Consider the following 10,652-nt stretch of genomic DNA (forward strand, 5'->3'; position numbering starts at 1 on the left):
TAGGCAGGAGCTTAAGACAACTAAGAGAGAGGCAGGACACAAAAACTTAAGGCAACAACCTTACACGTATATTGCTAAATTCTACCAGTGGAACGGGTAGATGTCACAAGAGTAATTATTCTGGGCAATTATAAAACTTAGGTCTAGATTGTGTGTATTAGTATCACGCAGGATACTATTTGAGACAAGATCAGGGGCTGAGCTCCGCCGGGGCCTCCGTATTCAGGGGCCATGTTAACTAGATAGGAGTCCTAGGGCAGTGAAACCAAACACTGTCACTCGGGGGAAGTCCAGGCTTTATCTATCAGGTGGAGTTCCGTTCACTGGGGCCGCGGCACTGTTATCACTGTTGGCTGTCTACTTCGTTTGTTTGTCACGTTATTATTACTATGGCACTGAGAACCTCTGATTGATCTCAGCGTGAGGCTATGTCGCTGTGATGGTATTACGTTCACTCAGACAGACACTTTACTCACTGCCCGGCCGTGTTCACTGTCTCACGGTCACTTTATTCCACCTTTCTTTTACATTAACACAGACAGGTTTTACTTCTGACTTTCCGTGTTCCAGTAACTCACTGTTCTGCCCTCGCCTCACTGTATCACTTTCACTATGCATTCATTGTCACTCACTATCGGGACTGGGTGTGGTGGCGATCAGGTTCAAGGGCGGCGGGAACGAGAAAAAGTATGAGCCTAACCTTATATGTGACATGTGCCAAGAAGAGAATGAAAATCAGCATCATTTATTCATATGTGAAGCATACGAAGATTTAACAAGCCAAATTAAAGGAAAAGAATCAATAACAGAAATACTAAAACAAAATGAATTACAGGTTGTAACAAATACAGTGGGCAGAATAATGAAACGCAGAGAAGTAATTATGAATATAAGGAGCAACATAGAAATGAACAATAGAGACTGAGAAAAAAGAAAAAAATAAATAAATAAAGCCATCTTGTTTAAAGACAAGAACTCCCGGATGGGAGTAGGCGCCAACAACAACAACAACAACAAAGCCTAACTACTGACGGGGCTGAGCTCCGCCGGGGGCCTCCGTATCCAGGGGCCACGGGATCACTCGTAAGGGCGTCCTCTCTCGTCCGGGGCTGTGGGTGGCGAAGGGCCGCGCGCTCTCAGGGCTCGGGGCTGGAGTCTGACCCTCTGGCCTGGGGCCGAACAGCTGGCTGAATCGTTCACTCAGGCGCCAGACGGAGGACGAGGGTCTCCGGCGTCGGGGTGTGGGGATGTCCCGCCCGGGGGTCCTGGGGGCGATCTGGAGGTCCTGCGGACTGCGGTCTCCAGTGGTCGGGGAAGCTGTCAGGAGTGGGCTGTGGCGTCGGCCTCCATCGGGCTCCGTCAGGCGAGACCTCTCAGGGACCGGCTGTAGTGAGAGGAGCCCGGTGGTGGTCACGGAGCCTCTCCAGTAGTCCTCCAGGGTGGGGCCTCCCTCTGGGTGGTAGTCTTGTGGAGGGGAGTCAGCACCTGACGGAGGAACAACTACCGGCCGTCTCCTCTTGTAGGGCCCGGCTACTGACAGTGGCCTTCTAGGGGTGTGGCTACCAGCCATCACAAAGGCCTGGCTACTGGCCGTGGCCTGTGTAGGGAAGCGGCTACAGGCCGACTCAAGGACACCTTTGGAGTGGCTGCTGGCCATCTCCTGACGAAGGCGGGAGTTGCTACCAGCCGTCTCCTGATTACCTCCGGAGCAGCTACCGGCCGCCTCTAGGGCACCTTCGGAGCGACCACCAGCCGTCTCCTGACGAAGGCGGGAGAGCCTACCGGCCGTCTCCTAATTACCTCCAAAGCGGCTACCGGCCATCTCCTGTAGGAGGGTCGAGTGACTACCGGCTGTCTCTTTTAGGGCATCTTCAGAGCGGCTACCTGCCGTCTCTTGTTGGAGGGTCGAGCGGCTACTGGCCGTCTCAGGGGTGCTGACAGGAGCTAGAGTAATAGCTCCACCCCGATCCTGTCAGTGGTCGGCTCGCCTGGAAGGTAGTCTCTTTTTCCTGCTATGGTGGCGGCAGGCGAGTTCCGGGTCATAGGGGTGCGCGGCCTGGGCGGACTTTTGTCCCTGTCGCCCAGAGTCAGGTCGTACTCTATTTGCCCCTCCATAGGCTCCTTCTGGGGGTGTTGAGATGCCCTCAGGAAGATTATTCAGCATTTTAGTATTCATTAAAGCATAAATTAAATTGTAAAACACATCAGGAAAATGCATTTTGGTCATTAAAAACCAGTTATGACAACTTCTAAATATTGTCCCGACTGAGACCGTGAGACGTGTCTTGAAAGTATCAGAAGGTTTAGGCCTACCGGGTACAGCTTGGCTACAAGTTGCCACATATCTTATTCTCAAAACTTATCTAGTATCTCAGCCGGGATTGTTGGGATGATAAATATATATATTTTCAAATACTAATTGAAATGCGTGCTCCTGCCACCAAACTCCCCACCCCACGACGGAGCCGTAGCCCCACCCCCACCCCAGGAAGACACCACAGTGGGCCAGGTGAACACGATGCAGGCCCAGAGTGAGATGGGCTCAGGTGCGCCCCGGCCTTATGTCCCTCTTCCCCTCAACTCGCCCGACCACAATGTCACGGTGATGGCCAACTACATCTCGGCCGGACCAGCCTTCACCAAGATCGGGGTGGGACTGCTCCAGATACAGTCCCAGGCAGCACCGTGGTAACGGCCACTGTACGTACCAGGGAAGGGATGGCCACTGTACGCCCTTCAGCTGTTTACCCCTGCAGCACCGTGGTAATGGCCACTGTATGTACCGGGGAAGGGACGGCAACTGTACGCCCTTCTGCTGCAGCCACATCTGGAGCCCGCCTCGGTTGACAGCCACTGTAAGCACAGCGACAGGCAGTGGTAGGAGACGGGGAACCGCGGCAATGGCCACTGTACGCGTCGGGGGGGGAACGGCCACTGTATGTCCCTCATCCACTTCCTCCTCCTCCTATAGAAGTAGCACCGTGGTAATGGCCACTGTACGTCTCAGGGAGGGAACAGCCACTGTATGTCCCTCAGCGTCCCGTCGGGCAGGCAGACCTGCGGGGATGGCCACTGTATGCACCAGGGGGGGAATGGCCACTGTATGTCCCTCATCTGCCTCTTTCTCCTTCGGGAACAGCACCGCTGTAACAGCCACTGTACATACCAGGGAAGGAATGGCCACTGTACATCTTCCTCCTGCTATCCCAGGAGCCTGTGGAACAGCAGCAACGGCCACTGTATGTGCTGGGGAAGGGACAGCCACTGTATACTCTTTGTCTACAGTCCCAAGGATTCTTCTGGAGGAGAAGGTTCCTGGTGTGGCCCACTCTCCATTTGGAGGCCGTGCGTGATGCCCTTCTGTCTCTCCCTCCAGGTATGGTTCCCCAGAGGTGCTGCCGTTCCAGGAGTGGTGGTGAGGTCCGATATCTGAGGGCGGGATCCACGCCCGTCAGCCTGCCCCTGGACACCGCCTGGTCCTGACAGACGCCCCACGGACGAGGTGCCGCAGTCAACCCCTGACGGAGCCCCAGCCTAAAGAAGACTGCAGCTCCCTGCCTCCCAGGGTCATCCCTCAGACCCCAGGGTGGGACCACCCTGGCCCCACTCACTGCCGGCCCTCCACCCGGAGTAAGAAGCGGCAGGCCCGGCACCTGACACTGTTTGGCTTCAGCCCCGTGTACCACTCCCCAAGTCGAGGCCCTGACGAGAGAGGACTTCCCTGAACCTCGGACCAGAGACACGCCCGAGCCGTGACGCCCCCAGTAGCAGTTCCGTGCCTCCTGCAGGAGGGCTCACCTGTAGGGCTCCCTCCGACCCCCGGGCACCACCATGATTAAGCCCAGACATCGGCAGCCCCAGTGACGACACAGTAAGATCTCAGTGTCATACCGAAGACTTGAAAGTTATAGTGCCCGTATATTCCAAAGACAGGGAGGCAGTGAATACCACCAGTGAAAGTGTCTCTAACCTAACGTACCCAATATACTGTGTCAATACCTAAGTTCCCAGGACTAGAGTAATATCCAAGTGCTGTGGCGATACCTAAGTTCAACAGACCAGTATACCGTATAAGGACTGAGGAAATAGGACTGTGTGAGCTGTGTCACCATCCCTCTGTATTGTTCCCCAGCATAATAACTTGGGTGTTATCACTGTCTGTGTGACGTGATGTACTATTGTCAACCAGCCTGTCACTATACCCGTTCCACATCTTGTATACCATTGTATGTATATTGTAATGGAAATTGGATTAAGGCAATATATGTGTTAAGGCGTCCTGCCTAGTTTTTATGCCCTGTTCCTTTGTAAGTGAGCTACTTCCGGTCTCGAAAGAGGACCCCACTCAGTCGCTGGTGTCTTTAGGACGAGAAGTCGCCCTAAAAACATCCAGCATAACATTAATAAAAAGGTTTATAAGTTTTAAAATCTTTTTTGGGCCCCCCCCCCTCAATTGGGGGTCGGGGTTGCAGTTTCAAACAGCTCCCTTCCCCTCTCAAGTACGCCACTGCTCTGCCTTGCTTTTGTCATACATTCACTTACCATACCTATCCACCGTCCTGGCCTGCCATGCCTTCTCCCACCTTTAAACTCATTGCGATAGACCCTTTTCACAACTACTCACACCCATGCTTTCCACATGACCATACCAGCCACAGTTTCTTTGGTGTTTACAGACTTCCTTACTCATCTTTCATAAATGACATTATTCTTTTATCCTGTCCACTCCACACACAATTCGTAATGATTAAATTTCCTTTGCACTTGCTCCTGACTTTCAGTTTCATGCTGTGCCAAAGTCTCACACCCCTGTGCTAATGCAGGCATTGTAACTGCTTCATGCAGTCTAGTCCAACAGCCAGGAGCTGAACCTTGCAAAACTACCCCCCCCCCCTCAAGCAGGTTATGGTTGATTTTGGTAGGGGAAGTCACACAGATTCAGGATCTGGATGGTGCCTTGCGACCATCATTGAGCGTTTTGAGAAATTCAAGATGGCGTCCAAGATGGCCACCACAGAAAATCCACATCTGAAACAGGTCCCCAAATGTCCATTTCTTAACCAATTTTGTATTGTAATATGACGAATAATGGGTATTTGAGGTCGAGGAATCCATTTATGACCTTAAAACAGCTGTAGAGCTGCATTTTATTTACTTATACTCATAGTTCACACTACATTTACGGCTAAAAAAGCAGTATTCGGTTGAGAAATCACATACACATCTCTGCAAGACCACTTGAAACATCCAAAAGGTAATGAATAAAATGTAACGACAATTATATCAAAAACTTTAATACTGCAGCAATGAATGGGTTAATATGTGCATTAATTTCTATTTCGGTAACGGACAGTATTTATTTCAAATGAGCATTTAATCATTTTCATCATCCGATTCATCGTCAGCGCCACATGCTTCATCATCAACCTCCTGAGCTGTTTTGTTCAGTGGATTTGAACAATGAAGATCAGAACTGATATTGCATTTGAAGAAGACATTACAGGCAATATCTGTTTTACGACAAGAAGAGCGCTGGGTGGCACATGCATCTGTGGAGCGACAGCTGCAACATAACAAGTTCAACACCCTTTCAGGAGCAGCCAACGTGCCTGGTGGAAGTGTGACTGACAGAAGGATATGGTTTTCGTGGTCTGCCCTCCATCCAAACTCTGAAGGGTCCATATCTGGGGGATTGGACTGCATTGATGCCTTCCACAAACAAGCTTGATAATATGCTCTTCTGACATGCAATCGAAATGCATTAGAGCTGGGCGGAAGAGTTGTCAATTTGAATTGCTGAGATTTTCCTCTTGCAGTTTTATGTTGCCACACACTGAACCGAAGATCAGACATTGTGCCTTGTGCCTTACTTCCATAACAATTGGCAATGAATGCAATAGCTTTGGCTTCCAAAGCATCATCGGTTGCCTCAGTGTCATGCAAGACAGGAGGAAGGTTTCCGTGTTTGAGCAGTTTCAACGCTCTCACTTTTCCAATGCCATACAGTGTACTAACTGTGTCACAGCCTGTTAAAGCATGGAAAGGTAATATGTACTTTGCGATATCAGCATGCTTTTTAGCTGTTGCACCAATATTCACAACATTTCTTGATGCACAAGTTGGAACCATGACTATATCGCTGCGGAGACCTTAATCGGATGCAAAGAAATGGACCAGAAGGACAAACACATCAGTATCATCACAAATGACATGTATGGTTGCCTGGATTTGCCTGGCAATATGTACCACATGATTTGCAATGATGACGTCGGCCTCTTCATGTGTCACAGTCAAGTCCTGTCTTCTCATATGCATTCCTTTCTGGATGTCTTGTGGTACAGGATCTGATCCAGTGATGACAAGTTTCCTGTCAGTGATATCCTTCCGAAAACATTCTACCAGAGCATCACACAGTAGGCCAATGATATGTACTTTGTTGTCCACAATCGAGAGGGATGCAGACTGAGAGGGGAGTGATGAACGTGCAGTGAACTGAAAATGACCACTAGCTGTGAAAGATGACCGTTGACTTTATGCACACCCCTTTGGGCTGTATGGATAGTATCTGTCGAAGATCAGATACACATCACTGTTGATCAGTTTCTGTCGCAAGTATGTTTCCACTGCTGCAATAATGTCACTGATTGTACCAAAAACAGGCCAATGTATCGTCCAGAGGATTGCACAACCATCAAGCTCAATTACCTGTGGGTCTGGTGTCGTTCAAGAAGACTGCTCAACTTCCAAGCATTTCTTGAGTTTTGATTTTGATGTTGCTGGTCTGAGGTTTCCATCATCAGTGAACAGAGAAGTTGGAATCTGCGAGAGTTCATAGTCAAACAGTTCCTTCAGATTAAAATCTTCCGTGTCCATGAGCCCCAGAGTCCTGGTGAAAATCAATTCATTGTCAAAAGTTGGGTCACCACCTTCGTGTAGCTTTATCTGCTTTCTCTTTGTTGTCATTATGGTTACGGGACAACTAATTGGATCACAGAATCCCTCAGGAAACTTTGCCTCATATGTTTTCATAGATTCTTTTCCCAATACCAAGGCTTTGCGCACATTAGCAGACGTGCAAGCGATTTGTCCTGTAACAACGTTGAAGAATTCTTGATGGTGGCCAGTAGGATCCAGAGGATCAATGTACTGCTCCAGCTTTTGCCGAAGTTTCAGTCTGTCAGATTTATCTAATCGGATCCGTGCAGGAGATTCTTCTTTGTGGTATTTTAAGGGTTGTTCTATGTTTCCTCTCATAGCTTGGATGTCATGAAGAAGCACACTGCAGGACTGAAGGCTGAGGGCCCATCTTTGGGTAGCATTGCTGTTCAAAGTGATTCCAGTCAATCCTCCTTGACTTTGCCCAAAGCGCATAAAAGTGGTCTCGATGTACATGTCACTCCATATTGAGTTTGATGCACCAGGTGAATGTCTCATTGTGTGGTGGCCTTTGAGGAACATCTTTGATACTTGGGAAGTGAGAGCCTCCATGGATCGCAGATAGTACAGGCCATAACGAGCATAGTTCACATAGCCAGATGCAAAAAAGTAAGGCATCATCTGCGACATTGCCCAGAGATGAAGGGGCCAGTTTGATTCATGCTCTGATCGTGTGAAGGCCATCATAATGAGCACCGGACGTATGAAACTGTCCACCCAGAGCTTGGCAGTTTTGCTTTGGTTTGACACATCCGTCATCACAGTGTCTAAAGCTTCAAAAGAATCTCTCTCTCTGATGTGCTTCCGACTCTACATTGCTCTCAGCCAATAACTGCTGTCAATACCTGTACCAAAAAGGATATGAATAGGATTGTCAAGTGCATATATTGTCATATTATGCCACGTAATAGTGATTTATGTCAACCACCACCTCGGCCACCTCATAAACAGCCATCCATTACTGCTGTTTTTGCTACCTGTTGAATGTAAAATATGAGTATAATTAAATAAAATGCAGATCTACAGTTGTTTCATGGTCATAAATGGATTCCTCGACCTCAAATACCTAATATTCGATATATTACAATACAAAATTGGTTAAGAAATGGACATTTGGGGACCTGTTTCAGATGTGGATTTTCTGTGGTGGCCATCTTGAGTTTCTCAAAACACTCAATGATGGCCGCAGGGCATCATGCAGATCCTGAATCTGTGTGACTTCCCCTACCAAAATCAACCATAACCTACTTGGGGGGGTATTTTTGCAAGGTTCACTTAAAAATCATGATTTGGCAACTGGACTAATCCTCTTGCATCTGCCACACTCAAGTCTTTGACACATATCAAAGCCTTTGTAGCACCAGCCACATGCCTTCCCTATGCTACTTATCTTCTGCTTCCTCTGCACACTTACCTGTCTTTCCTATCACTGCACACATTAACTGACAACTCTGTTGCCTCCATTTCATCCCTACACTGCCATCTATTCAGCTTAATCCTGCATCATCGTTGAACATGCTTGGGGTTTCATTTACTCGGGACTTATCTTGGAAAGATCATATTACATCTCTTGTAAAATCTGCTTCCAAGAGATTGGGTGTGCTAAGCCGACTCCGTTCCTTCTTTACCCCTGCACAATTGTTGACTCTATACAGGGGTTTTATCCGCCCCTGCGTGGAGTTGTACTCCACGCAGGGGCGGATAAAACTCTCATGTATGGGGAGCCTCCCAGCATACAGCTCTTCTCAACAGGGTGGTGTCAAAGGCTTTTCGTCTCATTAACTCTCCCCCTCTTACTGACTCCCTTCAACCTCTATCTCTTTGCCGCACTGTTGCATCTTTATCTCTTTTCTATCGCTACTTCAATGGTCACTGTTCCTCTGAACTGTCAGTGTGCATTCCTCCACCTCTACAACGGGCGCGTAGCACCCGTCTGGCAGCTAACTCTCACCTTTTTTCTGTCCAACTCTCTAATGCAAGAGTTAACTGTTACTCCCAGTCCTTCATTTATGCAACAGGTCAACTCTGGAACTGCCTCCCTCTGTCTGTATTTCCTGCTTCCTATGATCTCCAGTCTTTCAAACGCAGTGTGTCCAGGCATCTCGAAATGAATGGATCTTGAATTTGGCTCTCTCTTGCATTTTGTTTTTCTCTTGGAAGGAACAGTTTTGTGGGCTTGTTGCCTTTGGTTCCTTCTTCCTCACATAAAAAAAAAATATATATATATGTCCATGATCCTCATTATAGTACCGTACAGTACCTGAATGGTGGACTGAAGAGGTGAGATTAGGCTGTGGCACAAAAGAAGAAAGCATATAGTGAGTGGATGAGAAACAGAGGCGTGGAAGAAGTTGAGAGACGGAAGAGAGAGTTATATGTAGAGAGGAAGAGAGGGGTGAAAAGATTATGAAAGAGAGAGTAAGAAGAATGTAAATGAGGAATTTGGAAGGAACTTGGGTGTAAAGCGGAGGGAACATAAGAAAATGTTCTGGAAAGAGGTAAAGAATGTTAGTCAAGGTGCCAAAGAAGTTGGCTGGGGAGTGAAAAATAAAAATGGTAGATTACCGTACTAGTGCAGGGAGAAAAAGTGAGCTGATGGAGAGAACACTTTAAGGAACTGTTGAACATCGAGAATGAATGTAATGTAAGTATAAGTGGCTGGGGAATGGCTGGGGGAAGGAGGGATGTGAGAAGAGAGGAAAAAATCAGTAGGATGAAGTTGTGGAAGCAATGAAGAAAGTTAAAATGAGGAAATATGTGGTGAAATGCTCAAGCATGAGGGAGAGATAGTAGTAGAATGGATGTGGAAGATGTGTGGATTGGCCTGGGAGGAAGGTAGAGTCCCGGGGGATTGGAAGTCAGGTATAATTATTCCCCTGTACAAAGGAAAAGGGGGACAAAGAAGTGTGTGGTAATCATAGTGGCATATGTCTTCTTAGTGTAACAGGAAAAGTATTTGGTAGGATACTTATTGACAGAGTTAGGGAAATAACAGAGGAATTAGTTGGAGAAAAACAGGGAGGTTTTAGACAGGGAAGAGGTTGTGTAGATCATATATTCATTCTTAGATCTTTAATGGAAAAATTTCTAGAGAAGGGAAAGAAGTTGTATGCAGCCTTCATGGATTTGGAGAAAGCATATGGTACGGTGGACAGACAAGGATTGTGGAAAGTATTAAGAATGTATGGAGTAGATGGGAAGTTGCTGAAGGCTGTGAAGAGTATGTATGAGGGTGCTAAGGCTGCAGTGCATGTGGGTGAACTGAGTGAATTTTTCTGTTTGAAGGTTGGATTGAAACAAGGATGTGTCATATCTCCATGGTTGTTCAATCTGTATATGGATGGGGTTATAAAAGAGATAAAAGGTAGGGCAGTGGATGTTGAAGCGGCCCTAGTGAGAGAGGGCAGTGTTTGGACTCTACCTGTACTATTGTTTGCAGATGATACTGAGTTGTTAAGTGAAGATGAAGGGGAGCTGCAAGGCTTGGTGAATGAGTTTGGGAGAGTGTGTAAGAAATGGAATCTAAAGGTGAATGTAGGGAAGAGTAAAGTTATGGTCTTTGAGAGAAGTGAAGTCAGTGAATGTAGAGTGAGGCTGGATGAGAAGGAAATGGAAAATGTGAGTGCATTTAAGTACATACTTGGGTAGTGTGATGAGTAAGGATGGAAGTTTAGAGGATGGAGTGCTTGAAAGGGTGCAACAGGGAAGAAAGAAAG

This window comes from Coenobita brevimanus, chromosome 55 (assembly GCF_032717465.1).
Source record: "Coenobita brevimanus isolate Jiangsu-jjx chromosome 55, ASM3271746v2, whole genome shotgun sequence".
In the NCBI taxonomy this organism is placed as follows: domain Eukaryota; kingdom Metazoa; phylum Arthropoda; class Malacostraca; order Decapoda; family Coenobitidae; genus Coenobita; species Coenobita brevimanus.